The sequence below is a fragment of the Felis catus genome, chromosome C1, assembly GCF_018350175.1.
Source record: "Felis catus isolate Fca126 chromosome C1, F.catus_Fca126_mat1.0, whole genome shotgun sequence".
Classification (NCBI taxonomy): domain Eukaryota; kingdom Metazoa; phylum Chordata; class Mammalia; order Carnivora; family Felidae; genus Felis; species Felis catus.
The window spans coordinates 196,745,612-196,760,613 of NC_058375.1; the positions used below are offsets into that span (position 1 = coordinate 196,745,612).

Consider the following 15,002-nt stretch of genomic DNA (forward strand, 5'->3'; position numbering starts at 1 on the left):
AAAATAATAGGGCATCACTATGTCTAATTCCTCTGCTAACTGTCCTGCATTCACCTCCATATCTATCATGGTAGCTCCTACATGTGCTGATCATAGGTATTGGGTCAAATTCCATTGAGTAGGATAAGTTAATGAGCTTCTCCGTGAGCTACTCATTTTGGCCTTGTCACTGGGATCTTATCTAAGTTTGTAGTCTATTCTCCTGGGGCTCCTCTTTATGGACCTTCCATTGCAACCAGATTGATCTGCCTTTGCCATCTTTAGATTTTTCATATTCGATTGCTGTCTTCTCTCCTTCACACCAGACTCTTTGTATCCTCCACTATCAGCTCTTTAAATCTTGCTTGCCTACCGTATTCTAATTGGAATACAGAAACCTTTCACAAGTCTCGTAACATCGTCCTGAATCAAAAACTGGGAGCAGTGTTAGGTTAGCGGAGACCGATACCACCAGACTATTTGGCCTCACATCCCAGCTGTACCACTAAGAGATATGTGATTTTGGCCAAGATACCTAACTTCTGTTCTGCTAGGTATCCTTTCTGTAAAATGCATGGATAACAATAGAAATAAAATGAAAAGTGATGTGTTAATATCCGTAACATGTTCAGAACAGTGTGGCACATAGGTGGTCACTGAGCTAGTATCAAAACAAAATGTCAAATGGGATACAAAACCGTAGCTGCCTACCACTGGTTGTCAGTTTCACTTGTTGCTGGTATTTACTTGTTGCTGTTTTTCTTTATAATTCATTCAAAGGGCCTTATAGTAAATGGATATTTTCAAGCTAATGAATTTTGAAAAAAATTAGGTTACTCATTGATATTAAAACAAAAGGGATCTGTCAAAACACTCTCAGAAGGAACTACTCAGGTATGCTAAAGAATAATTATCACCCTCTTCAGTTTATAGAATTGTTCACATACATTATTTCATTTTAAGCTCGCATGACTTTAAAGTCTTTAGCTTATTTAATGACATAACGGATACAAAATGAGACAAAACTAAAAAGGAAATAGCAACATGGATCATATTACATAAAAAAATTAACCACCAGTAGCATCTCACATGCAAATTACTATGTTCTTCTGTAGCATATGTGACTGAACAATAATAAATTATGGAAAAGGGAACCAGGAAATAACTGTATCAACCCAGAATATCCTATTCTCTGCAAAGGCTCAAAGACATCTCTGGAGTGTCAAAGGCATGTCCTTCAATATTTAACTTTTTCACTCTTTGTTCCCCATCTCAAGTTGAACAATACGTTAATTATCCGATGAAGCGTTATAATTACTCTAACAGTTCCACTCTTATAATTACTGCATCAACACTTTCTTTTTCATATGCTTCAATCTATACCTATTACATTGTCATGATGAAGACACATTAACATTATAATACCGTATAATTAGCTGATGAGCAATTAAATTATTCCACTGCTCTTGTTCTTCTTTGCCAAGAGGTTGCTTCCAAGCTCTATTATCTCCTCTTTCTCTACAGTTTGCTTTAGTGGTTCTTTTCCCCCAAAACAAAGAGGCTCATAAGCTGCATTCAAAGCATTTTGATTTCAAATTCAGAATGGGTAAGTGCTCAAGTCGGTGTTGGTCGAAGAACTAAATTGGCATTACAGACAAGTTTAAAATTATTTTCATTTTCTTTCTATGATAGAAAGAATTGCAAATCTGTATAACACAATAAAACATTGCAGGGTCATTCTTTCTAAATACCGATTTTTTTCACTTGTTATTTAAAAAAATAAAATTATCCATAATTTAGAAGATAACTGTCTAAACTGTATTAAATTCCATCTGAAATAGAGCCTTCTTGAATTATTTTGTAAATAATTCAAATTGAGCTTTAAAGAGGTGAACATGTAATAAAATCATGAATCATATAAGAAAGTCAAGTAGAACTGACTATAACAGCATGCTGCCCAGTGAAAGCAACCAGGTATCTGATTCACTGATTCCTTCTTTTTTCTCTTTGCATGTGTTTATGCCATGTATAAAATAATAATAATAATAATAATAATAATAATAATAATAATAAATCTATCCTTCTGACTTATCCAGCAGGCACTAAATAAGTTTTCCCTTATGTGCTCATGATCTGTCTTTGTGATTTTAGTCTTTGTCTTAGTAAGTTTCCTATGAGAAAACAGATCTCTCTCCTTGACTGAAGAATTATTTTAGCCCCAATAAACTTTAGAACTAATTGGACTACAATTTTAATGACTCCAACATACTTGGTGTCCACATGGTTTATCACTGCGATCGCTTGCTGCATCTATATAGCACACTAGCTCAGTTGTCGTGTGGTTCATATTTTATATGACAACTAAATCTTTCTTAGATAATGACTTTGGAGTAACATTATGAGCTATGAAAGAAAAGTGGAATTCATTTTAAAAGCACGGCCTCCTTCAATAAAATGACTTTCGTTGTCTCAGTTTAGTTTCCTTAGCCATGAGGCAGAGGACAATCTATCGAATACACCAGTCTCATATGCAGGAACTTGCCTCTTCACCAAGAAAAGCCAGATGGGCCCTGCTAACTTCAGAATGCTATTTAGGATTATTAGTATCAATATACTTGAAAAGTAATGATAAGCAAGTTACCTCTGTCTTGATACAGGCAAATGATTAAGTTCTTACTTAAGTGACAACTGCTTCAGTGATAATCCTGTGATGTTCAAAGTCCTTAACCGTAATTTGGTATTTTTAAACTGAAAAAGACTCATACTTTATAGAGGTTCATTGTTTATTTTGCTTTTGGTCAAAAATGATGTGTCAAACTCTGACAAACTAACTGTGTGAGTACTGCCATTTGTTTTTGAATTCTGTTATGGGAAAAAAAAAGTTATCTAACTAGAGGTAGGCTGTACTTTATATCAAATATAACTTGGTCTAGTGACAGATATTAAAGTTCAAAAGGTATCAAAATGCAATCAAGACTAACTCATTCAGGATTTTAGATAGAATGCTAGCTAGAATGACCTGAGACTCTCACTCCAAATTTATTAATACATTGTAGATAAGAATCTTATATTGATTTTAATAATTTATGCAGTAAAAATGTCTACTATTTTCAGTTCTCATAAATAGGGTTCTTAGTACATATGTTAAAAGCAGAAGTACCTAAACCTTGAATCGGGCCCTGCTCCAACACTTACTACCTGTGTGACCTTGAACAAATTATTTAATCTTCATAAGCCTATTTTGCAGCTATAAAATAACAGCAGTACCAATCTTGTAAGGTTACTGGAAGGATAAAATGAGAAATTTAATGTAAAGCACTTAGCACAGTGCCTAGCATAATGTAATCACTCAATAAATATTAAATAGTATCATTATTTGCTATTATCAGCTTAAAGGTTATTTTTCTTTCTCTTCTTTGGAAAACACCTCATACAAAGTTTATAATCATCAGGTGCTATGATTTCTCATAAAACATTTTATATGGAAAAGATTGTAATTGTTTTTAATCCAAGTGTTTTATGGGCACTTTCTAGGGACATACATTTAATTAGTGCCCAAGTTAGTGCTATGTGCAGTGCCCCCACTGCCAGTACTTTATTTGAGTGTTCTGTGAAATATGCATAATTGGTGATAGTCTTTAAAAAAACATACTTTAATCATAAACAACAATTACAACCTGAATCAAAATTTGAATTTTATAATCACTTGTAGCTCATTTGGGCTCTTGTAATTAATTATTCAAGATATAATATCAACAAGTTTATTTTGTTCTATATAAGAAAACACAATTTCTATTTTCCATACCAATTTTTCTGCCACCCTTCATCACTGAAGTACTCTTTGCTAGTCTACTGAACTATCCCACTTTTAAGCAGACAGCACCATTATTACTTTCACAATGAAAGTAATGCTTCTGGAATTTATTCTGCTATATTCCAAATTGATGTTCTTATATCACAATAAACTTTAACATCTACTGGCTTTAAAAATTCTCTTCCACATTCTCTTGAAGACTACATAAATCTTCAACCCCTAATCATAAAACTTTTGATGGTAGCATTCAATACTTCAAAAATAAATACAATACTTATGATTTGCTACTGCTATCTGGAGGATCTTGTTTCCATATCCCCTAAAACTGATGCTTTTATGGTTAAGAAAAACTCTCATATCCCTAAAGCCTAATAATAGAAACAGGAAACACAGATGCTCCCAAATGAAGCTGGTAACACTATAATTTTTTTTTTTTCTTTCCTCCTTTCTTGCCAGTACCAACTGTTACCTGTTTGGGTGGGAAGCTACAGAGATTGACAAGGCTCTCCAAAGTAGATAGGAATAAAAAATCAACAGTTTCTGGCAGCAGTGTGGTCAAAGATCTAATAATACGCCTTCTTCAGGGCATGTGGGTGGCTCAGTCAGTTAAGTGTCTGACTTGGGCTCAGGTCATGATCTCATGGTTCATGGGTTGGAGCCCTGCATCGAGTTCTGTGCTGACAGCTCGGCACCTGGAGCCTTCTCCGGATTCTGTGTCTCCCTCTCTCTCTGCCCCTTCCCCACTCTCTTGCTCTCACTCTCTCTTACTCTTTCTCTCTCAAAAACAAACATTATTTTTTTAAGTCTTCATATTTTGTTGTTACCAGTTATGTAATAATAGTAACATAATAGCCATCCAAAGCATGGTAAGTAGTATGGCCCTCATTCAGTTTCCAAATCCCATCCCAAGAAGCATCTTCAGAAGATCCAAGCTACTACTGAAGATCTGGCCTCAGGCAGGGTTAAGTAAGAGTGGAGAGTACCTGGAAATGTGACTTAACAGTGCCAATGTGGAAGGCAGATAAGAGTTAGGGTTGACAGATGAACATGAAAGGTGCCTGTCTCTCTTATAGATGAGCCACTGCTGCATCCAAGAATAGCTTTTACAATCAAAGCAGTCTGCTGAAATAACCAAGAGTGACAATCAGCTCTTAACTTCAAAAGGGAACTTCATGTTCTCTGATACTTCATTTACAAATGTCCAGTAGTATTTTTCAGACAGAGATGAGTACTTGTGGCTACTTTACTAGCCATGAACAGAGATGTCAAACTCTTATACTCTGCATCATCGATACACTCTATGGAATGAATAATTGTAGACTTTGTGGTATTCAGGGATTCTCTGATCTCAGCTACCACATCTCACCATCTACAGTTTGTTTCTGAAAAAGATCTGGATAAATAACTAAAGATAAAACGCCCCAATGCACATCACGTTTTCCAGACATGTGAGATAGAGGAGAGAACCTAAGAAGGGTAGTTTTGAATAGAGATATGGAAGGTCTAAAAGATGGAGATACCTACTTTTTATGAGACATGATGTGGAAAAAAAAAAAAGGAAACAGAATCACAGCAGATCAGTGTTGCGAGAGCCCTAACAGAACAAATTAACTCCCTCCTTTTAGGGAGGAAGGAACTGAGGCTCAGAGAGGTGAATGTCATTAACCACATTTGCCACATAGTAAATGGTAGGACAGCTGGGAGTTCAGTTTTCCGACCCTAAAGCAATAACTAAAACAGTAAGGGAGTATTTTGCTATTTATAATTAAATGTGTGCAGTTTTGAAAATAAAAAAGTTAAACATATAAGAGGGTCTAGATCTGACACTTAATGACTCCTACATAAATTCCCTTTTATCGATTTAATAGTACCTGGAAATACTGCTGATATTTTTTTATCATTTATTATCATTTTTACCAATTAGTATGATTGCACTATAAAGAAAGATTTTGTATTACAGGCCAGCGATTCTTATATTTTTTCCATCAAATCACCTATTGGACATTGCAAAGCGGTGGGAAATTCCACAGACAGGAAATTTGGAGATCATGGCACAAATTTGTAAGGTCCAACAGAGAAATTTCTTTAAAGAGTGATATTTCATCTTAAAAGAGTCATGAAACATTTTCTATTTGCTCGTTTTCATGGGAAAATAGTGTTTCCTTCCAAAAGTTCTGGGTAAATAAGCGTTCCAAACATGTACAACTTTTATTCTGCCTAACATCACAGAATGTTGCATATTCTCAGGAGTTCATATGCCTTTCATGTACTAGTTATAAGCTATCTCCCTTTCGCTTTAGAAACCTATCATAGAAATAAATAAGCACAAAATCTCAATGCAAAATAATCCATATATAAAGCCCCTTTTCTGGTTCTCTGTTCCACATAACAATTCTTCTCAAAACAAAACACATAATTTTAAGGAAAGAGATTACGTTTAAGCTTTAACTGCATATTTTAGTGTTGTCCTACAGTAAAATAGAAAATATGCTTAATTGCATATCTCTAACATTCCTTAAACCTAAACAAAATCTACCTACATTTCCAAATCACCCAGTATTGTTAAAGCTCAATATTTACTTATGTTGAATAACATACATCTATCAATTGACTAATCAAACCAAAAATACTACATATTCTCTTTAATTTCAATAGCTCACCTAAAATGGATTTGGGCAGGACAAAAGTATAAAATACATTTCACAAAAATCATAGGATTTTTCAAGAATGGAAAACAACCTTAATCTTCTCATCCTTTTCGTCTGCCCATGCTTGAAGATTCTCCACAATGTTTTTTTTTAATGTTTATTTATTTATTTTGAGAGAGAAAGATAGTTGGGAAGGGGCAGAAAGAGAGGGAGAGAGAGTACCCAAGCAGGCTCTGCACTATCAGGGCAAAGCCTGATGCGGGGCTCAATCTCATGAACTGTGAGATCATGATCTAAGCCAAAATCAAATGTCTCTCTCTCTCTCTCTCTCTCTCTCTCTCTCTCTCTCTCTCTCTCTTTTTGGAAGCTTAACTAAGCCATCCAGGCACCCCTCACAATATTATTTTTTTAAACAAATATTTACAGGAAGCTTGATATGTGATAGTTCTAAGATAGTATGTCCCTGTTTATAGTGTTCTGAGTTTATAGTGTTCTGATAGTAAACATAAGTATATAATAAGTAAAGCATGATAGGTTTCTGCAGAGAATTAAAACAAAGTAACATAATGGGGTTGATGTGTGGAAAGGGGGTTATGTTTTATTGGGTGCTCATGAAAGTCTCTCTGAGAGATGATATTTAAGCTGAGCCCTAACCTGATAGGAAAGATGTGATGCATATAAAATCAGAAAAGAAAAAATTCAGGAAAATAAAGTAACTACTTTTCAAAGTTCCCAAGACAGGAATACAGTGAGTGCCAAAAAGCTAGAGCAACGTGGTTAAGGAAGAGCAGAATGAAATCCTGTACAATTTCATTATTTTACAAAAGGGTACAGAATTTGGACTTTAAATACAATAGGAATGTTGAGTATTTAAGTAATGGTGTGATGGCACTATGTCCTTTATTTCACTATTTTAATCTTAGTAACAGTTGTGTAAAGTAAGGATTGCAAAAGTTGTGGCTGGAAAGTATGGAAGCTAGGATAGTGGCCCATGTGGTTTGGACCAGGGTGCTTGTAGGAGAGCTGGGAACAAGTACACATGATTAGGACATGTCTAGGGGGAAAAAATCAATGGCACTGGCTGACAGTTTGCATAACAGTGGGTGAGGAGAAGATAGAAATAAAAGATAATCTCTAGATATTTGGCTTAAGCAATTGAGCAGGCAGAAGTGCCATAATCTAGAGGAAGTAGAGGAAACTAGGGAATAATTGGTTGGCAGTGGGAAGATGGAAGTTAAGAATTCTGTTTTCACTATATAAATTTTGAGACCCATATTTCATACCAACGTGAAGATGTCACAGAAGCAGTGACACATTTAAATCTAGAGTTGAAGGGAGTTGACAGGGCTGGAGAAGTATATTTAGGAATCACAACAGACACCTAAACCACAGGACTGAATGACATCGTCTAAGGTAAGTATGTTGACAGAAAATGAAATACATCTGGGACACTTCAAAATGCAGAAAAGAAGCAGAGGAAAAGGTTCCAGTAAAGGAAACTGAAGCTGTTTAGTATATTTTCTTAGAAAAAAATAATGGCATAGTTAAAAGTAGAAAAAGCAATATGTATCTTACGTATATTTAAATACATCACATATATACAAATGCAAATAAGGGTTCAATAAATATGTGTAAAGATGTGTATGTATAAACACATGTGCCATAAGTATTCACATACCAAGTGAATTATTTGGCCAAAATAAACCCACACACGTATGTAAAACACAGACAAAGAACACACCCCTCCTTACTGACTACCCATGTGTTTCTTGAAGGCTATCTGCAAACCTTTCCCCCAGAGATTTTTTTCCTTGGTACTTTATACTAAGTAGTTCTACCGTCTCTAGCCTGTAGAGCTGGAGTTTCACTAGCTCCTCTTTCCATTTATTTTTAAGAGACAGAGAGAGTTTGCAAATGGGGGAGAGGGGCCGAGGGAGGGAGAGAGAGAAGAGAGAGAGAGAGAGAGAGAGAGAGAGAGAGAGAGAGAGAGAGAGAGAGTGTCCCACACCACAGTCCCCACCCTCAGAGCAGAGCCTAATGCAGGGCTCCGTCCCACAACCCTGGAATCATGACCTGAGCCAAAATCAGGAGTCGGATGCTCAACTGACTGAACCACCCAGGCACCCCATCTCTCTCCATCTCTTCATCTTCATTATTCCCTTCTAGTTTGTCTTCTCCACCCAACCCTAACATTTCCATCTCTTGAAGATTACACCCTTCTCACTCAACTGTCTCTAAACACAGTATTCAAATTCGCCCTCATGCCTCCTTGTGTGTGAGCAAATTCATCAGTGTGCTTAAAGGGATGCAGACCTTTTATTTTATTAGGAGCACTATTCTACCTGTTAAAGGATGAAAAGTGGGCCAAGTCCTTGTAGGCTTATCTAGTATGGTTGGGTCAGAGAGTCTCACACATTCACAGGAGCTTTCATAGTCTAACAAAAAAGTAATTACCTGGAGAATTATGTTTTTCCATCAACTAAAATTTCTGTCAGTCGATGAATACAATAACTATTCAGGTATTCCATTCTGATTATTTAAATGTGAACACTGATGGCACCAATGATTTTGCTTCGTCTCTTAAGACATGGAGAATTCTGAAACAGCAACTCTCCTTTTCCTATTGTACTGAATTAAATACATTTTTTGTGAGACTACATCATTGTTATTTTATGCAATTAACTTTTTTTTGATAATGAAATATGTATTACTTCCTCAAATTTTAACAATTTTAAGTATGAGAAGAAAAATGAAAATAGTTTTATGAAAATATATTAACTATAGCTCTTAAATAACACTGTTAAAATACATATTTGACACCTTTCTTCTTAACTTCCTTAATCCTCTGAATAAAAAGTAAAGGCATTTTCCCAAATCATACAAAAACAATATAAATATACATCTCTTAGTAGGGTAAGTGCATCACATGCGTCTCCTGTAAGTTAGTGCAATGTATATATAATCTTTTTAGTTGGTACTTCTAATGGAAATATGGAATATGTTTTGACATCACGTTTTGTTAGATATAAAATAAGAAAAGCCCATGTGGGATGATGAAGCAACACAATAAAATGAATTAATTAATTGAAATGAGAGAATCAGACTATAAAGATAAGGCCCCCAAGAGTAACATAATCGAGAAGAGAATTTTGCAATTCCATAAAAAATTAAGCAAAATCATAGATGATTTAATTAAAAAACATTAGAGAAGAAAACTTTTAAAGGTTTGGAGATAATTATCTAGATTGCACTCTATATTACACACCTTATAGAAATACAAAATAAAACCAGTATCACGTTTTTACCCAACTGGAAAAAGTTTAGCAAGTGTGTGATATAATGGATATTTTCTCAGTCCTGGCAAAAAAAAAAAAATTCAGCACCTCTCTGGAAAACAAATTAACTTCATGTATCCAGAACCTTACAAATGGCCATATCTTTTGCTTTGGTAATTACACTTCCTCAAATATATCCTAGAAAATATTCAACAGTAGATATAAAGAATTTTATACCCAAGGATGTGTTCCCAACATTATTTGTAATTGTGAAAGTTTGAAATATATTTAAGTAAAATGTTGGAATTAGGTGCATCTATAGACTAGAATATTATACAGTCATTATAGATGCTTGAAAAATTTTTAAGGGCATGAAGAAATATTTATAATATGAAGCTTAATTAAGAAAATTAGTAAGCTTCTCTGAATATACATTATAACTTGCATGTGTGAGAGAAACAGACTTATACCAATGAATTGGGGAGGGGCAGTAAGTTGCAGGTGTTGTTTATAATCTATTGATTTCTAGATATTTCTCAATTTTTAACTAAAGATTTATGTATACATACATATAGTGAGAATTTTTTAAGAAAAATAAAGTTAAGAAATAATGTAAATTTCCATAATGGATATCAAGTAAGATAACGCCCAAAGTAATTCCCAATGGCTTTGGCAAGAGGTAAGCAAACAGTTACCAAAAAAAGGACATTTCTAGTCAGGTGACATAAGCAGGAGCTGGAGTTACACAGTTGGAGAGCAAATGCAGAATTTGGAAATGGGGACAGTTGGTGAGTGTGGCCCTTTTATAAAACTTGGCCATGAAGAGCAAAACAGATACAGGTAGAAATGTCACACCTGTGGTCTAATTACACAGGACATTCGATCAAGTATGGGATCTGTCCTCAAGAAACATAACGTTTTACAGGGTTTTCCTCTCATATTTATATCTTCTACCAAAGAGACTGGGGAGTGTGGCCCAGCAGTTACCTTTCAATTCCATACTTTCTGCCTAATTTGTTGAGGCTTCATATAAACAACCTTGCCTTAAGAGTTTCTCTAAGTATTCCCCCATCACTAAACCTCTCCCCAAGTTTGACTCTAAATTATACTATATCCATGTATCTTGAGCGCTTCTAAAACATATTCCTTTTCTTATTAAGGCAGTAACTGTTGTGCATACATTTAAAAAATAAACTTTTTCTCCAGATTTGTTACATTAGTTTAAAGGAAAAATAAGGAAAATTTAATATGAAAAAATACCAAAAAGAAGAAAGTAGTTACCTAGAAAACAAAAGCAGTAAGCTTCATGATGATGATAATTTGGATCTGACACAACAGCAAAGACAACAAAAGCAAAAAATAAATAAGTAGGACAACATCAAAGTAAAAAGCTTCTCAACAGCAAAGGATATCATTAACACAATGAAAAGGCAACCTCCTGACTGGGAGAAAAATATTTGCAAATCATACATCTGATAAGGAGTTAATATCCAAAATGCATAAAAACTCATAGACCTCAATATAAAAAAAAATGATTCTATTATAACATGGGCAGAGGAGCTGAATAGGCATTTTTCCAAAGAAGACACACGGATGGCCAATAGGTACATGGAAAGGTGTTCAACATCAATAATCATCAGGGAAATGCAAATCAAAACCACAGTAAGATATCACCTCACACCTATTGGAATAGCTGTTATCAAACACCCAGCTATAAAATAATAGGTTAGGTAACATACAGAATGGTGACCAGTGTTAAAAATAATGTACTATATATTTGAGAGCTGCTAAGAGAGTACATCTTAAAAATTCTCAACACACACACACACAAATTATAACTGTGTTTGGTGATGAATGTTAACTAGACTTATTCTGGTGATTGTTTCACAATATATATAAATTTCAAAGCACATTTTATACCTGAAACTAATATAATGCTATATGTCATCTAAATAACAAAGCAAAACAAAACAAACCAAAAAACACAAGATATATTACCACACAGTTGTTTGGGTTGATCATTCTCAAAATTTACTCAACAGAAATCTATATTGAAGAACTATAGAAAATCTATATTGAAGAACTTCATTACATCACCTAAGACCCTTGACTTTAAATTGTCTTTGTTGACAATTCAGGATATTGTATAATCAATTCTAGCTACAAAGAACTTACAAATAAATGGCATTATTTAGTTTTTCTGACCTAAAATATACTAGCTTTTGCTATTAATTTAAAAACTAAGTAACCCAAATATGTGTATGCTTATATTCATGTCATTTTTAGTACAAGAAATGGACATTTATCTCATTTGCTTCCAATAAGTGGGTTAGGGTTGAGGATGATGGGGAACAGAAGACATTGCAAGAGAAGTTCTCATGGATGAACAGATAAAATGATTTGAAGTTATAAGACAAAATATTACATTTTTGGTATAGAATAGAGTGGTCAGTCTGTGAATCTTTGGATAAACTGATTGTAAATATCAGCTCATCAAATATGATTTATAAATTCTTCTCACACTCAATACTCTGTAGATTTCACGATTTATGTATTATATTCTTTATAAAATAAGGAAAGTGGTTTACTTAGAATCTATGAGCACATGTCTATGCCTTGAATTTAAAGATAATGCAAAACTAATATTTAGGTAATCAATTACCAACCAGACTCCCTCATTTTGTGCATTTATGTAGATAGAGCATGTACACAACACCCCACATATGTAAAGTTCATGTTAAATTTAAAATGATTCTCTGGAAATACGCCTATTTAAAACACAGATGTGAATCAAATTGGCTATCATTACATTTGCCAGAAAGTTATAGTAGGAGCAGAGGGGAAAGTAAATTATCTCAATTTTGTATTAAACTAAATACCACAATTGAGGGAGTGGGGGGGGAGTGGTGGGGAAAAAAAGCTAATTAAGGAAAAGAACGAGGTACGACTGGGTGGCTTAGTTGGTTAAGTGTCTGACTTTGGCTCAGGTCATGATCTCACAGTTTGTGAGTTTGAGACTCGTGTTGGGCTCCATGCTGACAGCTCAGAGCCTGGATCCTGCTTCAGATTCTGTGTCTCTCTCACTCTTCACTCTCTGCCCCTGCCCCACTCACACTCAGTCTCTGTCTCTCTCAAAAATAAGTAAATATTAAAAATATATATATATTTGAAAAAAAAAAAAAGGAAAAGAATGAGGCAAAAATGAGGTATCTCTTAACAAGAAGATCCTCCAGTGAAACTTCCAAGATCACTATCTGGCCAAAGAAGCAAGCAGAGGAGGGTTTATCATAAAGACAAATAAGGCATAAGCTTCAGGTCCCCTCACTTGCACATGTCCCTTTTGAGGCTCTAAACCTAATTTAACATCATAATTTTATATTCTTAATGACAAAACCCCCATCTCCATATTTTTACAGACTTCAAGTCTCTTATAACCTAAATATCACCCTGGAAGCAAATGAGAGAAAGAGCTGCCATATCTGTATTTAAGTTTAATTTGCCATTGAGTTTGGGTAGAATGCAGATTATGTGATGGCTTTCACCTGTTCAAGATATGAATTTCCATTTCTTTTTTTTAACTTCTTTTTTTAACATTTATTTATTTTTGAGAGACAGAGCATGAGCGGAGGAGGGGCAGAGAGAGAGGGAGACACAGAATTCGAAACAGGCTCCACACTCTGAGAGGCAGCACAGAGCCTGATGTGGGGCTCAAACCCACGAACCACAAGATCATGACCTGAACCGAAGTCAGACGGCCAACGGATTCAGCTACCCAGGCACCCTGAATTAACATTTCTTAAATAAACAACTCAGCATATATTTTATTTGTATCAAAGAACAGACTGGAAAACATAACCAGGTATTTTAAAGTTTTAATACAGTTGAAGCTGGCTGCTCAGCCAGTAAAGTATTCCCAGGATTGTGCTCTCAAATGGAAAATTCTGAGAGTATGGTTAAAAAGAAAAGGTTTAGGGACATTTGGGGTAGCTCAGTCAGTTAAGCAACCAACTCCTGGTTTTGGCTGAGGTCATGATTTCACGGCTTCCTGGGGTCAAGCCCCGTGTGGGGTTCTGCACTGGCAGGGCAGAGCCTTGTTGGGATTCTTTCTCCCTTTCTCTGCCTTCCCCCACCAGTGTTGTCTGTCTTTTAAAAAAAAGAAAAAAAGCTTTAACTCAAAATTGAGTTGACTCAATGGATGAGTGAAAACAGTGCAAAGAAGCTGAGTTATCTTTTAATGTCTAAGAAGATTTCTCCCTGAAATATTGGAGATTTCATTTAACTTTTTTTCTTAAAATAATATGTATACTCTCTTAATAAAGTTTTTTTTTTTTTCATCTTTTTTGAATAGTCAATTTCATTACCAGTGTTCGGTATTGAAAGTCATTCTCAAATGGAATTACTTGGGAAGAATTGTGAGGTTACACTGCCTAGCAAGAATTACCACTATATTTTGCTGTCTATTTGGATTACAGATGCAAGGTTCTATAGATGTAATTTTCAGGACAGAACACTTACATTCTTCAGCATACTACTTTAACTCAACAATCACTATATGCAAGGCACTGGTTTAAGACTTAGAGAAAGATACAAAGATAAATTAAGACATGTTCTTTGCCTTAGTGTCAATCATACAGATTATTCAATATCAGTAATTGATTCTTTAGTGCAACAGATTCCTTGAACAAAGATAACCGTTTTGCATTTTGCATGTGATAGGGAAACATTTTATCAGAAAAACAAATAATAATTATGAATCTGTTAACCACACATCTTGCTGTCACATTCTGTTTCCTCCAGGAATGTATAACCTGAGGCATATGACAAGGACTCCTAGACAACAGTATCATAGAATACATTATACTATTTTCAATATTTCCTCACAAACTATAAACTAAAACCCATTTCCTTTAGTTTAGCATTTAAAAACCCTTTACATTCTCACCTCAACTCTGGCTAGGAACTCCCTCTTCTGAACAACTCTATGTCTTGGCAAGTTTGTCCCATTTATTCTGTTTTTCTAAGTATCCAAACACTATGTACTTAAAAACAAACAAACAAACAAACAAACAAAAAAAAAAAAAAACTAAGTTCAGAACTACAGTCTCCACAAAGCTTCCCTTGATGACTGTAGCCCATGATACACTTTTTCACTGTTTCTTTTTGTGGGTTTTTAGCAGATAATTTAGAACAGAAAGAGAAAGAACTATTACATCTCTGAATTTTTTTGATGCTGAAACTTGATTTTCTTCTTTTATTTTTAACTGTGATAAAACACATATGACATAA

The 15,002-nt window shown here is 34.7% G+C and overlaps 1 protein-coding gene across 6 annotated transcripts in view; it reads right to left on the bottom strand.

Moving 5' to 3' along the window:
• ERBB4 (erb-b2 receptor tyrosine kinase 4) overlaps nucleotides 1-15,002 on the bottom strand; it is a 1,138,707-nt gene that overhangs the window by 622,861 nt on the left and 500,844 nt on the right. The window lies entirely within an intron of this gene.